Below are 22,452 nucleotides of genomic sequence, written 5' to 3'. Positions count from 1 at the left end.
GCCCTCTGCCGTTAGCCTCCCTGCAAGCCTTCTCCCACCTCCATCTCCTGTAAGAGGTACAGCCAGCCCCTGCCTGCACATACACGCTCCTGCTGCTCGACGGCAGTCCAGCACCTTCCACCAGGACTAAATCCACACCGCGTTTTCAAAGCCGAGGTGTTCGGCCAATTAGCCACAAATACACAATGTAGCTAATGAGCTATTTTGCATCAAATTTCACATACGGAGCTGTAGAAAACTTGCCAGCTATGCACTGATACCAGGTTTTGTTGGGTGTAGCTCTGTTAACGCAGTGGCCGTGCTCCTGCTCTACACCAAACTACAGTTGATCAGAGGGGAGTTGGGCCTAATGATCTTCAGAGCAGCTTCAGTCTGCAGTGTTTGAACAAGAGCATCCGGGCATGCTAAGGAGCCCTCTGGCTACTACGGAAAGTGGTAGTCTAAGGTCGCCATTGGTCGATAGCTCTGTCTGAGTAGAGGCTGTTCTGTCCAATGCTTCATTAGCTGATTATCCAAATACCACTTGATTGAATCCATGAAAAAAGCAAGAACAGCATTTCACGTCCTCCCCACATATGTACGTGACACCTGGCTCCCGTATAGAGCTTTTCTTCCACAGATGTCAAAGCACTTTACAGGTGGAGTAGGTTGGAAAACAGAATTTCTGTTATGCAAGAAATTCCCATGTTATGAAATGTCCTTCTGTCCTGAATCAGGACAAAAAGCTGAAATCTTGTGTCTGATGAAGTGGGCATTCACCCACGAAAGCTTATGCTCCAACACTTCTGTTAGTCCTTAAAGGTGCCACAGGACCCTCTGTTGAAATCTCAAAATATCTCACTGAGCAAAATATTCCAAAATATTTTGATTCAGAACCATCAAAATGAGCTTATTGAACCAAAACATTTTGATAGTCAGATTATTATCATATAAATAAAAATAGATCATATTAAATGAAAAATGCAATGAAACGAAAAAGTTGAAATGAAATACTCCATTTCCATGTCAAATCAGTTAGACGTGCTTCCGTTGACAATTTTGTCGAAACTGGAACAATTCTGTAAAACATTTTGCTTTTGACAAACAGCCTTTCTCTGACAGAGAACTGTTCTGGCGAAAGTTTTACCACCCACTCTGTTTACAGTGGAGGAGAGTATCACTAGCCCGACTTTACAGATGGGGAAACTGAGGCACAGATAATGGAAATGACTTGCCCAAGGTCACCCAGCAGCGCTGTAGCAGAGCCAGGTCACCCAAGTCCCATCTGATGTGCTAGCCACTGGACCACGCTGTCGAACACCCAGTGACGTATGCACCCCCCTGTCATGTATTAACACACGTCCGGCTGAGTGTGTTTCATGCCATCGTTGGTTATTTCACCCCCTTCTTCAAAGGCAGGACGTTTGATTTGCCGATGATGACTGTATGGAGCAAAACCTATGGGGAACATATTGTACCAGGCTCAGTGTTGGCACAAAGCCACCGTCTGGGGCGCGGTGATGGGGGGTCTGGAGGCACATACTGGGTCAGCGTGAGCTGCTGATGGCACAGGGCCGCCACGTGTTATTTCGGGTGCCTGCCCTGTCCCACATGCCCCCATCGCACGGCGCAGGACGGCAGCGGGCACTTGCTGCTGTTCCTGCTGGCTCCGTGGGGCTGCGGTGGCATGTGTGGAGCAGGAGCCAGCTCCCTCCTGGGAGGCGCACAGCAGCAGTCGCTGGAAGGGGGTGAGCTACCAGGTGCCAGGCCCTGTGCTATCCCCAGGCTCCCTCACCCCCACCCAGCCAGCAGCAGTAGGCTATCGCCTCTCATAAATGCCCAGTACCTCCTGCAACAGCAGCTCCCAGCTCCTGCAGTACCTCCTACCCCCACGACTGCCAGTTACCCCTGGCTTCCCAGAGCTCACCCACCCCTGAGGAGCCCCCTGCCCCTCAGGCTGGTCCACCCCCCCCCAGCACCCACCAACTCCTCAGCCTCCCCCACCCATCTGCCTCAGACACCCCAGAGCCCACCCTTCTCTCTCCTCCTTGGTCACAGCTGCCAGGGGTCGTGCAGCGCCACGGCCTGCCCCCGCCACTGCTTGGGGACGGATTTGCAGATCATAAGCAGAAATTTATGGTCTATATGAATATGCAGATTGGAGCATTACATAATTTGTCTTAAGATGTCACAAACCAATGCTGGGCAGCTATGGTGCTATTGCCCCACACGCAAGCTGCAGGAGCCACGGTGCCAGCCCTTGAAAGGGCAGAAGGCTCCCTGGCCGGGCACCCGGCAGGGCCAGGAACAATGGAGCCACAAGTGTCTCTTATGCTGAGTTTATGGATCACACTCCGTAGGGAGACAGCAGCAACGCCTCTGGCGTCCATCTGAAATGTAAATTGTTCCAGGCCTTTGGCAGACCCAACAGTGCACCCAGGGTCTAGGGTGCACTGGAGCTCGGAATTGTTTGATATGGCTCTTGGCTCGCTGGGAGCCCCCCTGAGAATGCCAGCACCGGGGGGTGCTCTGTATGGTAGAGCTAGCAGCCACTGGAAGGCTCCGCTCATAAACCCATGAACGGACGGCACTTGGCTAGACACAGGCGTTTATATCTGTAATATAAATATTGGACTTGATTCGCCCCAGGGCCAGAGATAGCAATCGGCGACGTTGTGGATCCCCGCGGGAGCTGGACCCTGGCAGGGAATCCAGCCACAGAATGCAGGTGATTATTTTCATCCCTGCAATCTTCCCCTAAGGACAGCAGAATTAATTTGTAGCTGGGGTTCGACAGCCTCTGGCGGCTGGGCTCCCATGGAAATGAAACTGGCTCCCCCCTCAGCGTGTTCGTCGGCCTTCCAGTCCTTAGCATCATGGGCGCCAGGTTTGTATAATTTTTGGTGGTGCCCAGAACAGGTCCAAGTAGAGCCTTCCAGTCCATAGGACGGACCGGGGCAACTGCCGCGGCGCCGCACTTTGGAGCAGGGGCGGGAAGAGGCGGTGCCTTGGCGGAAGGGGTGGGGCGGAGCAGGGGCGGGAAGAGGCGGTGCCTTGGTGGAAGGGGTGGGGCGGAGCAGGGGCGGGAAGAGGCGGTGCCTTGGCGGAAGGGGTGGGGCAGAGCAGGGGCAGGAAGAGGCGGCGCCTTGGGGGAAGGGGTGGAGTGGGGGTGGGGTGGAGCAGGGGCGGGAAGAGGCAGAGCGGAGGGTGGGCTGGGGCCGGGTCGCTTGCTGCTGACAGCACCAGGCCCCCCGCTAATCCGCCAGGCCGCCCTGGACCCCACGTCCCCCTGAAGTGCGAGGCCCAAGTTGGTTGCCTCGGTCCATCCTATGGATGGGACAGCTCTGAAAATATCAGCCCAAACATTGGTGGAGCCGGGCCCACCTTCCTGAATACTGGTGGAGCACAGACACCACGGGCCCATATAACTGCCTGTGCTTAGCGTCTATCTGCCATGGAGCTCAGGGGGCCAGGCTGGTGCAGGGGCTTCAGAAAAGGGTTAGTCCTGCTCTCCTCACACCATGTATTTTCCTGCAGCTAGCCTGGGGATAGGAAGGCGGCTGCTTCATTTCAGCATCAGAGAAGAAAGCTCTAGGCAGCCACTCGGGAAGATCAAAGGATGCAGGTAAGAGCCGGAAAGTCACTGTCTCCATAGGACTCTCGCTCCCACGACAACTGCGGCAAAGTGTACCCCAGCGTTAGAAGAGCGAGTGTCAAACAATGTTTTCCTTTCACGGCTGTGCCAGTGTTTAATCAGCTATGACAATTAAATATTAAAGCTGGTAGTGATGGTCTCGCTTGTCAAACTCACATTGACTTTCCTTGTTACATTTCTGCTGACGTCTCGCCGAGGAGAAATAACCGGGATGATTTTTGAGGGGCTTTGTGCCGAGAATACAAAATTCAGAACCACTTTGGAACAATTGGACCCGGTCCTCAGCAGCTGTAAATCCGTGTGGCTCCACTGAAGGGTGTAGCGTTACGCGGCCGAGGGCCGGCCCACTGTGCGACGATACTGGATAGAAAGCGTGTCGCTCCATTGCAGTCTATGGAACTACATTGATTTACAACTAATAAGGATCTGGCCTCGTTTTTTAAAGTGACTAAAAATTTGCTGAAACTTTCTATAGTTAAGAACTTCATTGTGCATTCGTTCCAAGAACTAGTTTAAAAGATCCGCAAACCATCCCTGCAGCCCATGTCAACGCTGTGCACATCTTCCAGTGAGACGCCCACTCATTTTACTTGACACAATTTTCAGTCAAAACCGCGTGCGCCTCCATCGTTCTCCTCTGGGCAATAATCACCGCAACAGGAGCTGAGCTTCATTACGTGCTGATCAAAGGGGAAATGGAAAAGGTATTCTAGGGAATTAAAATGTAATTTCATTGTGCCAGGGACTGTCATAAAGGGATTTTTGAAAGTCTCTTGAACTGCTGAAGTTGTTCAGTGTGACCTAAATAATGTTATTTCTCAGTGCTGAAGCTCTGCGATATGCATATTGGGCAGTGTCTTTCTTTAACGAGACAATGTTCGGTCCAATCTGGCCTGTGTCTTAGCTTTGTAAACAAATGGTTCCATAAAACTTAAGACACCTCGAAATGTTTCCAGGCTTGCTTTTTTAGTTCCTAGGCAAACAGATTTATTCATATCAATAGACAGTCCATGAGAGTGCGTGCCACCCAAAATTGCACCATGGGGCCATAGCGTGAGGACATGACAGGGGACTCCTTTTAACTAGGAACAGATTAGTTGAAAAAGACCAACTGGCCTGTTCTCATTGTCTCATTGAGTGAAATGCAAATAATAAACAAGCAGCCTGAAGAGTGAAAAGCCAATTCGAGGTTGTAATGTAGAGATGGGCATTATTTTAACAGGTGTAATGTTTTATCTGGCTGGGGCCCCTTTAACTACAGTATTCTTATTTCAGGATATTTCGAGCAGTGTGATGTGATCTGTCTTTCTGGCTCTTTTCCCACCTTCCTGCACTGTTTAAAATGCCACTTTCCTTCTCTGAGTCTCCCAACATTAGGGGTCTGCTGCTCCTCTCACTCGCACCAGAGTGACCCCAAGGATGTCAAAGCAGTTGCTCCTGACTCTGTTCTCTCAGCACGGTTCAGGACTGAAGACGTCGAAGGTCTGGTGTGTTGTCCTGGTCTGTGGTTTGCTGAACCTGAACCTCCTTAGACCAAAGCCAGCAAAGTCCGGAGACGGGGTGAAGAGGTTTCCCTGTGTTTATATGATGTTCCAGGAGTATGCCGCCAGGGCGCAAAGCCGTCTGCTAGCTAGGCAAGTCCCTCTTTGTTTTGAAGGCTCAGAGTGTCTGTGTTCTGCCGTTCTTCACAGCTTCTGCCTCCATTTGAGAACCCAGCCCGCTGCTGGGCTTTGGAAGGCCTCACCACTTCCCAGCGAGGTCTGGGGCTTGTGAGTCTGTCCCTTCTATTGTTCAGCAACAACCGCCCCTCCAGGATACCGCAGATAAGTGCTCTGCCGAAGGGACATCCACCCAGAACGGATTCTCTCTTTCTCTACTGAACTCTAAATACTCAGGCCCCAGACCTGCTCCAACTGACGTCAGTGGCAAAATTCCCATTGACGTCAATGGCTGCAGAATCACGTGGTGGTATATAAATAATATACAATGCACTGCTTGGGTTTTCTTGCTGAGGTTCTCAGCTTGCCCTGGAGATGTTCCAGAGAGGAGAAGTACTCAATTTATAAAGTTATTTAACTGAAAGTTTATGAAATACTGGCGTGTAAATTTGACCAGAATGGGCTGAAGGTAAAATGATAGTGAAGAAAATCATCCAGGTGGTCCTAATGACGTGACCGCTGGCTAGAACGGAACACAGATTGTGTGATGATATCCCTTGTAGCTGTTACAGATTTGCTGCATGGGGGTGAGCGTGGGGAAAATGTGCTGCAGCCCATATTCCCAGGAGACAGGAAAGGTGGTGTTCTTGGATGGGTACAGGTCTGCTCAGCAATGGAGATGAGCTTAGCACTGCTCCTTTGGGCAATGCACTAGGGCCTGGCCTGGCGGCTGTGCCTCTCAAGGGCTTCCTGACCATCAAGATGTGCCAGGCACAGATGTGCTGCAGAATGAGAGACTACTCAAAAATGACAGTCTCCTTGGTGGAGGAGATCAACTTGCCTGGCCATGAAGGCACTCCTGGCCCAATCTAGGCCATGAAGGTGCTCCCAGCACAGGTCTTCCTGGCCAGAAAGGTGCAACTGGCACTGGTCTTCCTGGTAATGATAGCATGCCTAACATAGGACTTCTTGGCAATGAAATTCTTCCCCGGACTGAAAGTCTAGTCAGTAATGAAGGTTTCTTGGTGCAGGAGGTCTGCTTGGCAAAGAATGTCCGCTTGGTAAAGGTATTATCGTCAATGAAGGTCTACTCAGCAGCAAAGAGGGTGTGCTTTGGTACAGGCTTTCTTGGAGAAGGTGGGCTCCTTGGCACAAGTCGTCTTGCTAAAGAAGGTCTCCGTGGCAATGGAAGTCAAACCAGTAATGAAAATCTACTTGGTGAAGGAGGCAAACCTAGTGAAGGTGGCCTGCTTGACCCAGGTTTCCTCAGTGAGAAAGTTCAGGTCTACTCAGTGATAAAGGTCTTCTCAGTGAGGAAGGTCTGCTTGGCACAGAGCTTCTTGGAAATGGAGGTCTCCGCAGTGGAAGTCTACTTGGCCTTGAATGTCTCCTGGGTGAAGGAGGAGTGCTGCGTAGTGGAGCTTCTCAAGAGCCCGTGCAAGGCTCCCCAGGGTGTCAGCTGTGATAGTGACGGCAGCCGTTACAGATGCTGGGCCAGTTCCTCGGCTGATATGAATTGTCACAGCCCTAAGATGCCATGCCAGTTCACGGCACCTGCGGATCTGGCCTGCTTTGAAATTAAATGGACTAAATATTAACATATATTTAATGAACACATAGTTAATGACAGGGACGAGTGATAACTCCTTCTCCCAGGAGGGCCAATGGGAGTTTGCCATGAACCTCCCTCGGAGCAGGATCAGACTCTCCCCCACCTTACACTGGTCAGCGTGGATGTACCATGTTACTGCTCTGCGCTGGTGCTGTCTGCTGTTGTACAACCACTTTGCATAGCTCTAAACGACTCCACAGGCCCATTATAAATCAAGCGCTTCCACCTCCTTAAAAAAACACAGTGGGCCTGAGTCACCGGCATCTCACCAGTGTGACTCTTTAGACTTCGGTGATACAAGGTGATGCAGTGGTGAATGAGGCCCAGTGAGTTCAATGGGGATGCTCCGTCCTGAAGTTAATTGCATCACAGTATTTCCAGTCTTTTTAATAGTGAAATTTCCAGCTTTTATCAAATTAAAGACACACATTCAAGGTTTATAAGCTTACAATGGGATCTACTGTGCCTGCATTATTTCGGATCACAGGCGTGAGGTCTCCTATTCCCTGATCCATCTCTTAGTTTTTGTGAGTGACGGGCTATTGAGACATACAAGAATCCTGTTCTCAGAGAAGAAGGGAACCATCATGTGTCTGCCTGTGACCATAGACTTACAGCCCAGAGTCCTGTTACTTCGTTACTTTCTGCCTGAAAAGCGTCACTGGACCAGCACTTTGGGAAGCGGATGGATTGGCATCCAGAAAACACACTGAGTTTAGAGTAGACTCTGAGTTGTGTGTGGCTGTTATGACCATGCTTTTTCAGTGCTGCACCTTCCATTTCTAGGGTGAAATCTTGGCTCTGTTGACGTCAATTAGCAAAACTCCCTTTGACTTCAATACAGCCCTTACCTGTCTGCAGGGGCAGCTGCTGTACTTGGAGTCAGCAAGGAGAGTGCTTTCAACAAGGTGCGGAGGAGGCTCGGACAGACAGAGACAGACAGACTGTGCTCTCTTATGGGGTCTTCCTTTGTTCGTTCTTCTTTTGATGTTTCCTTTCCTCCAAAGTCAAAGTAATTCAAGCAGAAAGTCGACGCTTGCTCTTGGCGTCCTGAAAAACACACTCATCACATGGGACCTTGACAGTGACCTTTCCATTGAAAGAGCAGCAATAGAACAAGAAGAACCGGGGGCAGGCTCTGAGGCCATGTAAAACACAATGGCTGGGGCCAGAATTATGGACGGCTTTTCATTAATATGCTGCTTCGATACTCCCTTGGCCTTCTCTGCAAATGCTCAGAGTGCACAATGTTTGCTTGTTTTTCAGTCTGCTTGAGTTCTGAGTGGATCCTCATTAGAAGTGAACATCGCATCACATGTCCGAATAACGCAGGATCCCCCCGGTGACCTCAAATTGGTATTAAGAATTGCAAGGGCCTTTTTGGTGGCTTCAAAATCAACCAGTGTAAGAGGTGGGTACTGGGACTATTTGACCTAGTGGTAAATTATGAATAGCAAAGCATTGTGCTAATATGAATCCTTTCCACTGCTCTATTGGACTTAGCATTTATTAGTGCTTTTCATCCAGAGATCTGATGTGCAAAGGAGGATCAGTAGCACCCAGGAGCCTGCGTCCTGAATTTTGGTGATTTAAGTGGGACTTACAAGGTGAAATGTATGTTGGCCATTTGCATAGTGGGTGAATTTTACTCTGGGTGCAAAATTCTCAGTTCCCTGCTCCCTTGTGGAGAATCCTGGCACACAGACCAGATTGACTCTGTGCTACTTTCCAGAATTCAGCCTATGCAGCAGGAGACCCTGTGCAGAGGAGTTTCAGAGTAGCAGCCGTGTTAGTCTGTAGCCGCAAAAAGAACAGGAGAACTTGTGGCACCTTGGAGACTAACACAGTTATTTGAGTATAAGCTTTTGTGGGCTGCCCATGAAAGCTTATACTCAAATAAATGTGTTAGTCTCTAAGGTGCCACAAATTCTCCTGTTCTTTGTGCAGAGGAGATGACTTCAGAGTAAATCTCAGTGCCCCGATACAGCATTCATGCAACTTTCGCTCCCCAGAGAGGAGAGAACCCTACCAGAAAAGCAGCTTTCTTGGTAAACTTGCTAGGGATTCACATACCTATATTTGTATATGGAAATATTTAAACTAAAATGCAGAAAGCATCTGTGGGTCTAATTATGAATTTTTCCATATTAAAAATGGAAGAAAACGTCAATCTCAAATCCAAGCACAGCTTTACTCTTTAATAAGCAGATTTTTCAAAGGTGCTGCCTGGATAGCGCGAACGGTGGGAACTGTTAACATCCGAGAGCACCCAGGCTGCAGTATGTGTGAGCTTCTGGGCTTTCGAGCCAGCACAGCATTTCAGGTTCCTTCTGATCATGGGACTGTTGTTCTCAGAAACTCTTCAGTATTATTTTGAATTTCTTCCTTTTCTTCCTCCTAGCTTGATCACCAGTCTGGTGAGTGGCTTGCTGGATCCCACGCTTCATACCCTCTTGCCTACACTGGCAAGTCTGCAAACAGGTTCTTTGGGATGAGCAGCTGTAATTTAATCAAAGTGACTGCAGCTTCCAAAATTATCTAGTAGATCTACATGCACAATATACGATATATCTGCACAACTCAATTATGCTTTATTTTATATGCCATAATTGAATTGCACGTACTTTCTTGAGCTTTTCTGCAGCCAGATTTATTTTTTTAAAGTAATTCAAATTCCATCATGCAATGTTACGAGCTAATTTGTGATCAATTGCTTTCCGAAATACCTTTCTGTACTGCGGACGTACGGTAAACAGAAGTGACCGGACCACTTAGAAACATGCCACTTGTTAGACAATCTTTTACTCTGTTAAACAGAGTCGATGCTATTTTGAGAAGAAGGCAGAGTCATTTGTATTTCTCTTTGCCATGGAGAAAACTATGTCCAGGGAGCTGATTGCTCCATATTGATTCGAAGTCTGAACTGAGATGACTGATGAAGTTAGCACAATGTTGTCCATATGACTGCAGCCTCCCAGGGCCGGTGCAACCACTAGGCAAACTAGGTGGCTGCCTAGGGTGCCAAGTGGTTGGGAGCGGACTAAAGCGCGCTCCGGGGCGGCGGTGGAGTGGAAGTGAGCTAGGGCAGGGGGGCGTGGGGAGGGCTGCCTGCAGCAAGTAAGGGGCGGGGGGCGGCACATAGGGGAACTGCTCCCCGCCCCAGCTCACCTCTGTTTCGCCTAGGGTGCAAAACATCCTTGCACTGGCCCTGCAGCCGCCTCACCTGGGCTGTCCTACTTGCTGTCTTTGCAGTTCTGTCCCTGCAGTAGTGGAGGAGGACGACTGAGGAAGAACTGGTGATAGTAGAAGGCAGGAGTGGACATTTTCCGGCTCAGTCACGAGAACTCACTGACATGATCACTTCTCTCCCAGCTGCAGGTGTCAGCCATGGAAGGCCTGGTCAGTCACATTCTTCCCAGCACATTCCAGCAACCAGCTAGCAGTCAGGGGGGTTGGAGCATTTTGCTAATTCTCTGCTCAGTTTTGAAGCCCAACGTTCAGAGCTCCCTTCTCTCTCTCTCTCTGGTTAATCTCGGTGGACATGCATGAGTCCTGCAATGGGGGCGTTCGTTCAGCATTAGTGTGCCGCGGCTACTGGCATGTGCATCATTGTTAAAACCATTCCCGTAGGTGCACAGACTTTTAAGGCCAAAAGGGTGATTTAACCTGCTGCGTAACAAAGGCCACCACGTCTCACCCTCTGATTCCTGCATTAAGCCCACATAGTGCGGTTGAGCTAGAGCAGAGTTTTAGAGAGACATCCAATGTTTAAAATACCCCGGGGCATAGTTTATTTGTTGTTGGCTTTCGTATCCTGTGGCTGACAAGCTGTTCATCTGTCAGTGTAATAAAAAAGCTCGGGAGACTTTTGCTGATATTCACAGACGGTCCCGGGGATTAAACAAAGAAGAATTTAATCAGATGTGTAGGCTGTTTCTGCTAGGTCTGTGCAGACACCAGGCACAGAGCCCACAGCTTTGTTGTGTAGGGTTTACACGTGTCATGGGGATTATCCAAATGGTGTTCATACAGCAAAACTTTGCTCTTAAGCAAGGCCAGCGTTCGCCAGCCCTTGACAAAAGCAGGCCAGTACGGGTTGCTATCAGACGGCATATACAATGCACTTACACAGCCATTCAAATAGCTGGGGAATTCACTGGTTTGCCCAGATCTCCGGGTGGGCCATAAAAATCCCCAAGAAGGTCCATTTTCCTGCCTTCTTCCAGCTCCTCAGCGGAGGGGGGCTGCTGGGGGCTGAGGAGGTCTGGATGGCAGGCACCTCGCCCTGCTGAGCAGTTTCTCAGCTCACCAACAGAAGCTGTTCCAGTATTACCTTGCCCCTTTCGCATCCTGGGACCAACCCGGCTCCCTACACAACGCTCCAGTTAGCAGGGAACACAGGGCAAGCTCAGAACTGCAGGAATGTGCATGTGGCAAACACAAGAGAGGGAAATTCCAGTGCAGTGGCCTAGAACTGGCAGAAATATTCATGCCTACATGGAAATGGAACAGGCGGTTCCCACTGCTCTTCGAGGAGGTGTGCGGGGGGAGAGACTATGAAACTAGAAGGGAAAAGGACCGAATCAGCTAGGAAAAGATGGAAGTAATAACGCTTTTATTTTAAATTTCAGCACTGCAAAAATCAGGCTACCCTGGTAAACGTCGATGTTGCTAGTGCTCACAGCGCTCTACAGGAGTGAAGAATCTAAACTCTTGTTCAGGAAGCAAGCGCATACGATGTCTCTCTCTTGTTCCCGTTGCATCCATGTGATGTCCTGGCTATGATGTTCTTTAAACCAGTCATCCTGAAGGGAGGCTGTGGATCTGATCCTGAAGCCCGTCCTCATCGCTAACAGCCTAAGTCTATGAACGGAATGATCTGGCGGTGTTGCCAGCAGCAGCTGGGGGCTGGACTCGATGGCTCAGGGGGTCCTTTCCCGTCCTATGTCCTCTGTTCTTCATGCAAAACTCCCACTGAGTTGGGGCTGCAGGAGCAGGCCTAAGGAACTAGCGCGAGTTGAGCATTTTGAAGTGTTCCATTTGGACAGGAACTTCTCCTGCTGCAGAAAATCCGGCTCTTAGACGAGACCTCTGCCAAATCCTGCCCCCCCCCCCCATTAAAGAAAGAGAGCGAGAAGCAAGACTGAATAAACCTGAATGTCTTCCCTTTCCTTCAGCATTTAGATTTGTTGACCATTTGCAAAGCAAATGGTGCTGCTTCTGGTGATTTTAAAAAAAAGCGAGCACACAAACCAATCCAAATACCCAGCTAGTTCGTTCACAAACATCTATGCTTTGAAATGATCAGAGTACATGTTATCCTGGTTTGTTCATTTCAACAGGCTTTGGCCGAGCATTGCATTGTGGGTAGCGCTGTTTCACATTGCCTCTCTTCCTCATTACACTAAAAGATTCATCTTCATCTGCATGCAGTGTGTGGTGTCCTTTGCTTTTCCAAACGGCCAAAGGATTTTAGCATTTGCAAGAGTTTCATTATTAATCTCTCCTAGACGCTCCCGAAATAATTCTGCTGCACCGAGAATGTTGAATAGATGAGTCTGTCGGAGAGGCGGGAGAACACAGACCGGAGACTAAGTCCCAACTCGCCCTGAAGGAATCAGGGTTTTTCTCAATTTAAAGTAGCTGGAAAAATGTAGCAGATGAGGAGGAATAACTATTTCCCTGATTTGCATTTATGCAGATTTATTCTGTCCCTGTTCTCCATTCTGGGCAAATCTTCCCCCTGTGTTAAGCCTCAGTAGCCAAGTGCGGGGTGGGGGTGAGGGTGGGGGGGTATGTAGCAGGGCTGCTCTGTGACCAGTCTTGTGTCTGATGAAGTGGGCATTCACCCCGAAAGCTCATGCTCCAATACTTCCGTTAGTCTTAAAGGTGCCACAGGACCCTCTGTTGTTTTTTACAGATTCAGACTAACACGGCTACCCCTCTGATTCTTGTGACCATAATGATAGTCTGCAGGAGCCTCTGTGTCACTCGAAACCCTCATTTTCTCACTCAGGGGTCACAAATTCACCAGCCCTGCTCCCATTCCTCCCCAGGGCCATCCCAGCCTGGGGGGCTGCCGGGCTTCATGGCATGCAGGGGGTGCTGCTCAAGGTCCCCTGCGCCTCACTCCCCTCAGAACTGCACTAGTCACCCTATGAATGGTACCTGCTCCCTGGCTGGAATGGCTCAGTACTATCCCAGCCAGGAAATGTTTGTCCCTGCGCACCTCAGGGGCTGCATGGGGAAAAGCAGGCCGGGCCAGAAAGGCCGGGGACGGGGCAGCCCTGCTCCGTGATGTACTTCCTCTGAGCAGCCGAGTCATGGGGAAAGCCATGGAGAATAGCACCTCTTCCAGAGGCACCGAGCACGGACAAGGGCCATCAGTCAATGGCTGCAAGGCTACTGATCATGTGGAGGGGAATTCGAACAGCCATCTGGGCAGGATCTATGGGGAATAACCGCCTGGATTCCTGTGGATCCCTTGCCCCCCCTCTACCAGTCCTGACGTGTGGGGGCAGAATGCTCAGAGTCCATGACTCCATAGGAGCTGTAGAGTTTTTACATTCACTCCTTCCCCCCCCCCCCCCCAGCACATTTGTCCATATGGTTCAGTGGCTTCTTCCCTCTAGGAATTCCTCCCTTCAATCACGGGGCTGCATTCCTGCTCTTCTTCGGCTACCTCTTCCATGAGACGATGCAGCGGGCCAGGTTAGCTCTGGGGTTTATGATGGGCACAGACAATGAGACAATCAGAAACGTTTTCCTGTTGGGCATTTGGTAGACCAGCACACTGGATGGAACAAATTGTGTGGTCCTTGCTCAGGCAAAAATCCCACTGCACCCAGTGAGCGTTCCTGCAAGATTTGTCCAAAAAATACTTGTAAAAAATCACAGTGGATTGCTGGGCAGACGAAACTTGTCACGTCACTACCATCCTTGGGGTCTCAAACATAACGATACATTTAATTTCCCTCACAGGTACCTGCGGCACACTGATAACCATGAAACGGCCATCACATTTTGATGTTCTTCAGTCAAAAGGAGCTGCTCGCAGGGCTCCATATCACACCTCCCATGTCTTTCCCTGTGTCCCGGCAGACAGATCCGCCAGATACATGCCAGAGCAACACCGGGGACCAGTTTACGCCTTAGCTAGTCACTATTTGGCATTGTACCCAATCCTGTCTCAAACAATAGTATGTAAGTGTGCCCAGGAGAACTTTTAGTGCATGCCAGCAGCGTCCTCACAGCCAGGTAGTGTGACACATACTGGTGTGTGCTAGAATTTACTGCCCAGCTTGGTATGCACTAACATACTGTGTAGACAAGCCCATACAATATTCTTCTATACTTGGATGATGAATGTCAACATTTTAATGGCTTCCAACCTACTAGACTAATTACTGTCACAAAAGGAACACACGTCAGTTCCCTGTCAATTAAGTTTCCCCCCCGAGCAGGGATATTTTATTTCTGTCTTGCAAGAGGAGCCAGAAATTACTTCGATTCTGGGGAAATGCTAACTCCAACCCAACCCTCAACTTGCTACTCACCACCGCAACTAATCCAGGGAGGAACTGGGAAACTAGTGACATTTGCACCAGTACTGAGAAAAGTTTCTGGTATCAGCGATTAATCTTATGAAGTCAGTGATGACAAAAGGTTATGCATTAGCTGGGCTACTCAAAGACAGACAGACAGGCGGTGTTATAAACTTTATGGTGCTTAGTAAATCCACTTATCTTTTTATTGACAAAAAGTGAATTGTTTAGCAAAGAAACATTATCCTGCTGCTGTGATGAGAGGCCAAGAAATACCAGGCTAATTACTTTCTTTGAGGAAGTGCTGGTGATGGGACTGACAGGACGGAAGGAGCAGGTAGACTCGAAGGGTTCCGAGAGAGTTTTTGACAATATCCCAAAGGCAATTATATAAGCCTTGTATTAAGGCCAGTTATATAAGTAAGGTGCCGACTGCAAATTTCCCCCGGGTTGCACCTAGGCGTTCAAGTGGGCAAGTTAAGAACAGCCTTTAAGACCCCACTGTATGTACATTGCAAACAGCCCTGCCTGGTTGGAATCCCTTCGGCCCAAGATCTGACTGAGATTAATGTGCCAGCAAAATGGCAAAGTTGCTAAAATAGCCAATGAATTGTCTCATACAAATATTCCATGTAGTTAATTGAATTAATTTAATTTATACAGAAAAATAATCCATACAATGTTTTCAATACCTGCTAAGCTGTCTCCTGTCAGCTGCATTTTATCCCTCTTTGCCTTTAGCTGGTAGTGCTGGGAACGGAGGGTGGGCCGGGGTTATCTTTGAGTAACCCCTGTTTTGTGGGCTGTTCACAGCCACGACTCGCTCTTCGTCCACTCTTCACACCATTAGGGCTGCTTTTGTCCACCCACCATGGAGCATCAAACCTGAATCAATCCGGAATCTTCTGCTCATGGCGGGTGCCGCTGCAGCTGAGCTCTGTGACATGGCGATCAAAGCAGCGTGCTGCCCCTCTCAGAGCATCCAGGGTGTGCACGAAGTCCCTAGGATTACACACGTGTTCCGTCGCTGCACGGTCTCTCAGAACGAGGCTACGCGGCTAGCCAGTGATTGAAAGTTGCAGAACAGGCCCCCCTGGAACTAATATTTCAATGACTTTGCTGGCTTATGCAATGTTTTCCTAACCCCGCATTTTGCCAGATGGCAACTGCTCTGCCCATCTGTCTCCCTCTCGGTCTGGCCCGGATGTTTTTTAGGCGTAGGGTGATGAAGGCCCAGGGTCCCAGGAGATGGCTGCAGCCATGATGGTGAAGCTTGCTGCGGTCGTTCCTTCCCCCCCAAATCCCTTTCTGAAGGGACTGATGGGTGGAACAGCAATTGCCTCATTCATAGAATCTCAGGGTTGGGAGGGACCTCAGGAGGTATCTAGTCCAACCCCCTGCTCAAAGCAGGACCAATCCCCAGGCAGATTTTTGCCCCAAATCCCTAAATGGCCCCCTCAAGGATTGAACTCTCAATCCTGGGTTTTAGCAGGCCAATGCTCAAACCACTGCGCTATCCCTCTTTCAAAATTAGCCCGAATATTTGTCATACCAATGTTGGTTTATTCATTTTTGGTTCGTAATAGCTCTTGCTTGCCAGGCATGATTTTAGCACAGTTCTTGAGTTAGATCAGACAGCTTTTTGGTTTGGATGAATTCAGTGGTTTTGTCTCGCTTTCGTACTTTCCCCCCTCACATTTGTTGTTCTATGTTATTGTGGCATTTTATGAACCTCTACTCGCTCTTTACACCTGAGCTCACAATTTGGGTAAATGTGTGGGCCCAATTATTACAACAGCCTCAGAGCACCTTTCCCAGCCCAGAAGAAGAGCTCTGCGTGGCTTGGAAGCTTGTCTCTCTCTCTCCAATAAGAGCGATTACCTCCCCCACCTTGTCTCACGAACAGACCCAGTGACATTTAACTGCTTTTGATTGTAGGTTCTGTCGGTTTGGATTTGTACGATTCCTAAATGATTATTCCATCAATATCCTGACATTATAAATAAATTAGCCATACTGAGGGTCAGAGATCTGGATGGCTCAGGAGACGGCTGCTGGGGTAGAGAATCTTTCATCTCCCAGGCACTACTTTGCATCCGCCTCAGGCTAAGAAGAACTAATACCTTTGCCAGCCCCTGGCTCTTCAGTGGTCTCTGTGGAGTTAACATGTGGTGTCTAGTTCCTCATGGACAGATGTCTTCTCACAGCTAGCACTGACTGGCTTCTGCGTTGACAGGCCCAGCAGAGTCTGAGTAGGAAAGGCCCAAAGGAAGCTATTCTGTTCTGCTCGGTAACATTGTTGAGCAAAGTTAAAGAATAGCGGGCCTGGTTCCTGGTGGCACAAAGCTGGCGTGGTCAGCTGCCCAGGGGCTTTTCCAGGTCAGGAGAATCCTGGATGGTGTACAGCTGGTACAGCCGTTCTCTGTCGACTTCCCTACACACACTGCTTTCGGCATAATGGGCACAGCCCTGGCATCTCCGCACTCTGGCTATCCTGGCTGTGGGATTGGCCCCTTGGGGCGATGGGCAGCAGGTAGGGTTTCCAGGTGTCTGGTTTGCGACCGGAACACCCAGTCAAGAAGCGACCCTGGTAGCTCCGGTCAGCACAGCTGACTGGGCCGTTAAAAGTCCGGTTGGTGCGGGGTTGGCAGGTTCCTACCTGGCTCTGCATGGCTCCCGGAAGCGGCGACATGTCCCTCTGGCTCCAAGGTGGAGGGGTGGCCGGGGCAGGGGGAGGGGGGGGGGCTCTGTGCACTGCCCCCGCCCTGAGTGCTGGCTCCATAGCTCCCATTGGCTGGGAACCGCAGCCAATGGGAGCTGTGGGGATGGCGTCTGTGCACAGAGCCATCGTGCACTGCGCAGAGCGCCTGGCCGCCCTGACGCCTAGGAGCCGAGGGACATGTCGCTGCTTCGGGGGAGTCCCCTGAGATAAACGCTGCCCGGAGCCCGCACCCCACACCCCCCCCTGCGCCCCGAGCCCCTGCCCCAGACTGGAGCCCCCTCCCGCACACAAACGCCCTCCCAGAGCCTGTACTCTGCACCCCAAACCCCTGACCCAGCCCGGCGCCCCTTCCTGCACCCCAAACCCCTCATCCCCGACCCACCGCAGAACCTGCATACCAACCCCATGCCCAGAGCCCCCTCCCACACCCTGAACCCCTCATTTCTGCCCACTCCCCCAGCCGGAGCCCAACCCCCTGTCCCAGCCCGGTAAAAATGAGCAAGTGAGTGAGGGTGGGGGGAGAGCGAGTGACGGGGTGGGGGATGGAGTGAGTGTGGGTGGGGCAAGGGTGTTCGGTTTTGTGGGATTAGAAAGTTGGCAGCCCTAGCAGCAGGCAGTGGTTGGAACATCCCTCAGGCTGCTGTAATTTACCTCAGGTGTGAAATTGTCCCCTGGCCAGCCTCAGAATGGGACCTCGAGTCCCCTTTCTTCTCTCCTTCCTGGGCCGAGCACAGCTCAGCCCGGCTTGGGAACTGGGGCAGTCGGTGCTGTAACGCTCGGCTGGGTTGAGCTCTGCATTGTTTGGTTTGGCTTCCTTCTCTGCGCCCCGTCTCTGCGTTTCCCTCAGAGGCTGTTGGTGTCCAGGGCTGGCTTAACCCTTGCTAGGCCCCTGGCAAACACATGCTTCTGGGCCCCTACTTGCTGGTATGAATAACAACAAACAGCTGATAAATGGAAAGCAGGGGAAAAATACGTCCGTAACGTTCCCTCCCGGACATGCCACTGCAGTAAATTCCCATCCCAGCCCGCTTACGGCTGCTGTGGAGGAAAGTGTTTGTTTACCTGCTGCCCTCCTCTCTCCTGGGCTGAGCTGGGAGTGAGGACAATCTCTGCCCCCTCATCCCCTGGCGCGGATTTGTGCACAAACTGAAAGAACTTCACTCACTTGAGTGAGGGGTGTTGCCACCTGGCCCACCCGGTTTCAGCGCCACTCAAATTCGGCCCGGCTGCCCCTGGTCATGGCAAATCCACATTGGTAAAAACCAACAAAACCCATTTTGCTCCCACCCCCCTGAATTTGGGCCGGTGCATTAATCCAGCTCCGTTGGTGGTGCCTGTTCTTTTCCAGCCCGTGACATTGCACTGACTGGAAATGTTCTCAGCAGGCATCAGACCTGGACACGGTTACGTTCTGGGGCCTTGCTGTCCCCTCAAAGGAAATGTGAACCCTCAGGCCAGCTTGAGCGTAAACCCAGAAATTCTGGTAACAATGTGTGACATGTCTCATTTGGGCTTCTAGCAGAATGGTGTTATACCCTTGATTGCCTGTCTCTGTGCTACGGGGCTTCAGCCTAGCTCCACTGAGCTCCCTTTGGGCGGGCACACAGCATAGGTCACTATGGGCATAATCCAAAGGTTGTCGAAGTCAATGGGATTCTTTCCTCCCACTTCAATGGGATTAGGATCAAGCCATTAAGCATCCACAGTGAGAAATGGCATGATGGCAGAACTACCCTGGTCAGCGTTTATGCCCCTGAAAATGCAAGGCGTGGGCTGGAAACGTGGCCTTGCAGGGGGGTGCTGTACGTGACCGACAATGGGGCCAGGTGCTTGTATTTTCTCACCTTTCTCACACTAGGGAAATAATCGAGGCAAGAAAGAGAAACAAAAAGGGACTGAATGATGAGCTTGTAAGATGCTGAAGTCACTGACGTCAACTGGGGTGAACGGCCCTCAGCACCATTCAGGATTGGAGCACTGCTATCAACACACAATGCTTACTCCCGGGAACAGGGCCACTGACATTAGTGGCAGCTGCTGGATTCTCAGCGGTTTTGAAAATCAGGTAATTGACTAGGTGCCGAAATAGGCCAGAGGAACTGTATGGAAGTCAATGGTCTCGCTCTGCCTGCAGGGACCTGATCCCAGGGCCAGGACTCAAGTTTGCACTTGAGTTAGAGTAATTCGGAAGTGCAGCACTCTGCATTCGTAAGGTTCTTCTGAGGCTATGAATGCTGAATTTTACGCTGAATCTTTATTTGCCTTAAAATGCTCTGGAAATAAAATTGTTTATTACTAGGATGCTACTTGTATGTCTCACTCGCTCACTCCCTCATGCCAGTCACCCCAATCGGGGTATGGGCCGCCAGCCACAGATCTCCAGAGTCCTCTATCCTGGGCCATTTGCTCGAGCTGGATCCAGGGATAGCCCGTTTTTATGCTATCGTGACGAAGATACATGTCATGTTAGAAACATACAATCTGGTCTCCTGGTAATGTTTTCAGTATATTCAGCGCAGCTTAATGGGAATAATGAAAAAACTCCGACAACAGCCCCTCCAGGGTCTGGTAAGAAGTGGTCACCAACGGAGGTTTGCGTACTGGGCGTCACGCTGCCTGTTGTTGGAGACTTGCTTGAGCGCCTGGTGGAAAACATCCTTGGGTGAGCAAAGCAGGAAGGCGTGTATTGAAAGGGAGCAGCCAGGCAGCCAGGATGGTTTTCGTGAGAGATGGAGAAGGTCGCTGGTTAAAATCTTGACACCCTCCCCCCATCCTCCATGGTCTCACAAGGCCCTAATTGCAGTGAGACTGTTGTGAATCTGCTGCATGGAGTTGGGGAAAATGGGGGCGCAAACCAGTGGGACAGTGAGCATTGAAATGGCCACTGGAGGTGGCTGATGCTGGAGAATGCAGAACTCCCAGTCACCCCATGTTGGCTACTGAGAGAGCAGATTCCAGGTTTCATGACGCTGTTGGTTGAAGGCCAGTCCTGATTCATGAGTCTAACTGTATGTCTGTGTCTGCAACCACCCACTTCACAAGTGGAAAACGATGATGTTTTGCGCATGCCGATTTCCACCCCTGCCAGGCTTGCAGCCATAGACTACTTGGGCTGAATGCGGGGGTGAAATTCTGTCACCTGCGATATGCAGGAGGTCAGACTAGATGAGCTAATGGGCCCTTCTGGCCTTAAATTCTATGGCTCTATGAATATTTTCAGAAAATGTGGCCCATCCTTTGCAGCGCGTACCGAGTGGAGGCTACAGAGGAACCCAGCACAGAGCCCTGGTCTACACTGCAGAATTACTTCGGTAGAACTACGTCCCTCAGCGCTGTGAATACCCTTGAGCGATGGTGTTATCCCAACCTAAGTGCCAGCATAGACAGTGCTGTGTGGATGGGAGTTCTCCCGCCTTGCGTGATGGATTAACTAAGGCAACGTGAGACGCTCTCTCCCCTCTGCTTGGAGCGTCTTCATTAAAGTGCTACAGCAGTGCAACTGCATCCATGCTGATGCAACGTTTTAAGTGTAGGCCTGTCCCGAGTCTCCTTGCTGCGATGCCTGTCTCATGGGAACATATCAATATGTGCAGATCAGTGGTCATCCTTCTGCCAGATAGCAACTGGTCTGAACAGGAATCCTGCAACTTGCCTGCTGTAGGTTTTCAGCACTTTCATTTACGTAAATCCAAAATTCTTGAGTATCAGCATGGACTTGAACTTTACATTTTAATTCGACACGCTTGGCCCATTTCTGATCCGGTTTGTACTAATGCAAGCAAAAAACGGGGTCCCCGAGTGATGTGACAATTAGCAGTAATTTACTTTGGCACACAATAAATGTCATAATGAGACAATTAAATGCATTAAATCCTTGGCTTTTATGACTCCTCTGATTTTCCTCATTCTTGAGCAGGGTTTTGTTATATAAGGGCTGCCCGCTCCATGTCAGCAGCTGCAGAGGGACAAGAAGTCACTGAGTGGCTACCAAAGACACTCACTGGAGAAGGTAAGCAAAATGCATCAAAGAGGAAGGATTTGACGATGTACCGTCTACTGCAAAGGCAGGCAAAGTAATCTCTTCAAAGAGAAGGGGAGTGGGCTCTGGAGCAGGAGCCAGGAGAGAGATCCTAGTCCCACTTAGGATCAGTCTGTTCACGTACATGTGTAGGGTTCACTAAGAGACTAGGGCCTGATCCAGAAGCCACTGAAGGCAGTGCTCTCCTCCGACTTCCAGAGGGTTTCAGTCAGGCCCGTAATGCCGTATCTTTCCAAACAAGAATTCAAATGCTTCACTTAGTTCTCAGAGATCCAGTTAGTCGGCCACCTCCTGGGTTATTACATGAAAAATGAGTCTATTTGTCATGTTCTAACTCACAGCCCCAAACAAGCACTCCAGTTGAGGAGCGGCTCCTAACTCTCCCCCCGAGACCCAGAGATTAACGTGCGACGGTACTTAAAATATCTCACACTGCTAAAGCTGCTTCAGTGCAGCAACCTTTCTGGCCCTCAAGAATTATAGATCTGGCTCCAATAGCCCATGAATAACAGACCTCTCTTGGTGAAGCATCTCCTCCATAACAAATCCCCGCAAACGGCCCCGCTCCGCGTCTAAACCAAGGAGTGGGGAGCTCGTGACATTTGCCTAAATCGGACATGTAGCGTTGGCATATGACAAGTCCCGTCATTTGGATTTCTCTCCTCCTTTGATAGAATTCTCCCTTACCCTACATGATCCTTTTCACCGTGCCAGCATCCCTCTCAGAGAGAGAGAAATACAAACTGAAATCGGGGCCAGCAGCATGACGATTTTTTGTCCCAGAGTCCTGGTCGCGTTGTTCCATTTCATGCTTCGTGGCGGGGATTTCCGGGAGTGGGAGGGGGCTGGCGCCATTTCATTGAGAATCGTAAGGAGGGCTGCATTAGAGCTGCCATAGGAAAGTTTGGGCTGCACACAAGGCTTTAAAGGAGGAGCAATTGGATCTGATCTGTAGAAATAGCTCAGAGCTGCTCTGTCACCCCGGTTGCAATAGCGCCGAAGGGGCCGTTCTGACAGCTGGCGATTGCTGGAGTGCGGCAGCACTCCGGCGGTGCGTCTGTCACCTAGGCCAGGCCCCTGGGCCAGGGCCAGGATGTGGGTGGTCTAGAGATGGGAATTCTTCTCTGTCGGGACTCCCCAGCCAGCTGTGTAGCTGAGGATGGGAGGCCTAGGATCGGTCCCATTGTCTCTAGAGTATGCACCTAACGCCTTCCCTTTCTATAATGTATACGGCACCTCTTCT

The sequence above is a fragment of the Malaclemys terrapin genome, chromosome 12 (genome assembly GCF_027887155.1).
Source record: "Malaclemys terrapin pileata isolate rMalTer1 chromosome 12, rMalTer1.hap1, whole genome shotgun sequence".
Lineage (NCBI taxonomy): Eukaryota > Metazoa > Chordata > Testudines > Emydidae > Malaclemys > Malaclemys terrapin.
The sequence above is the reverse complement of the archived record's forward strand: the minus strand, read 5'-3'. Positions refer to the sequence as shown.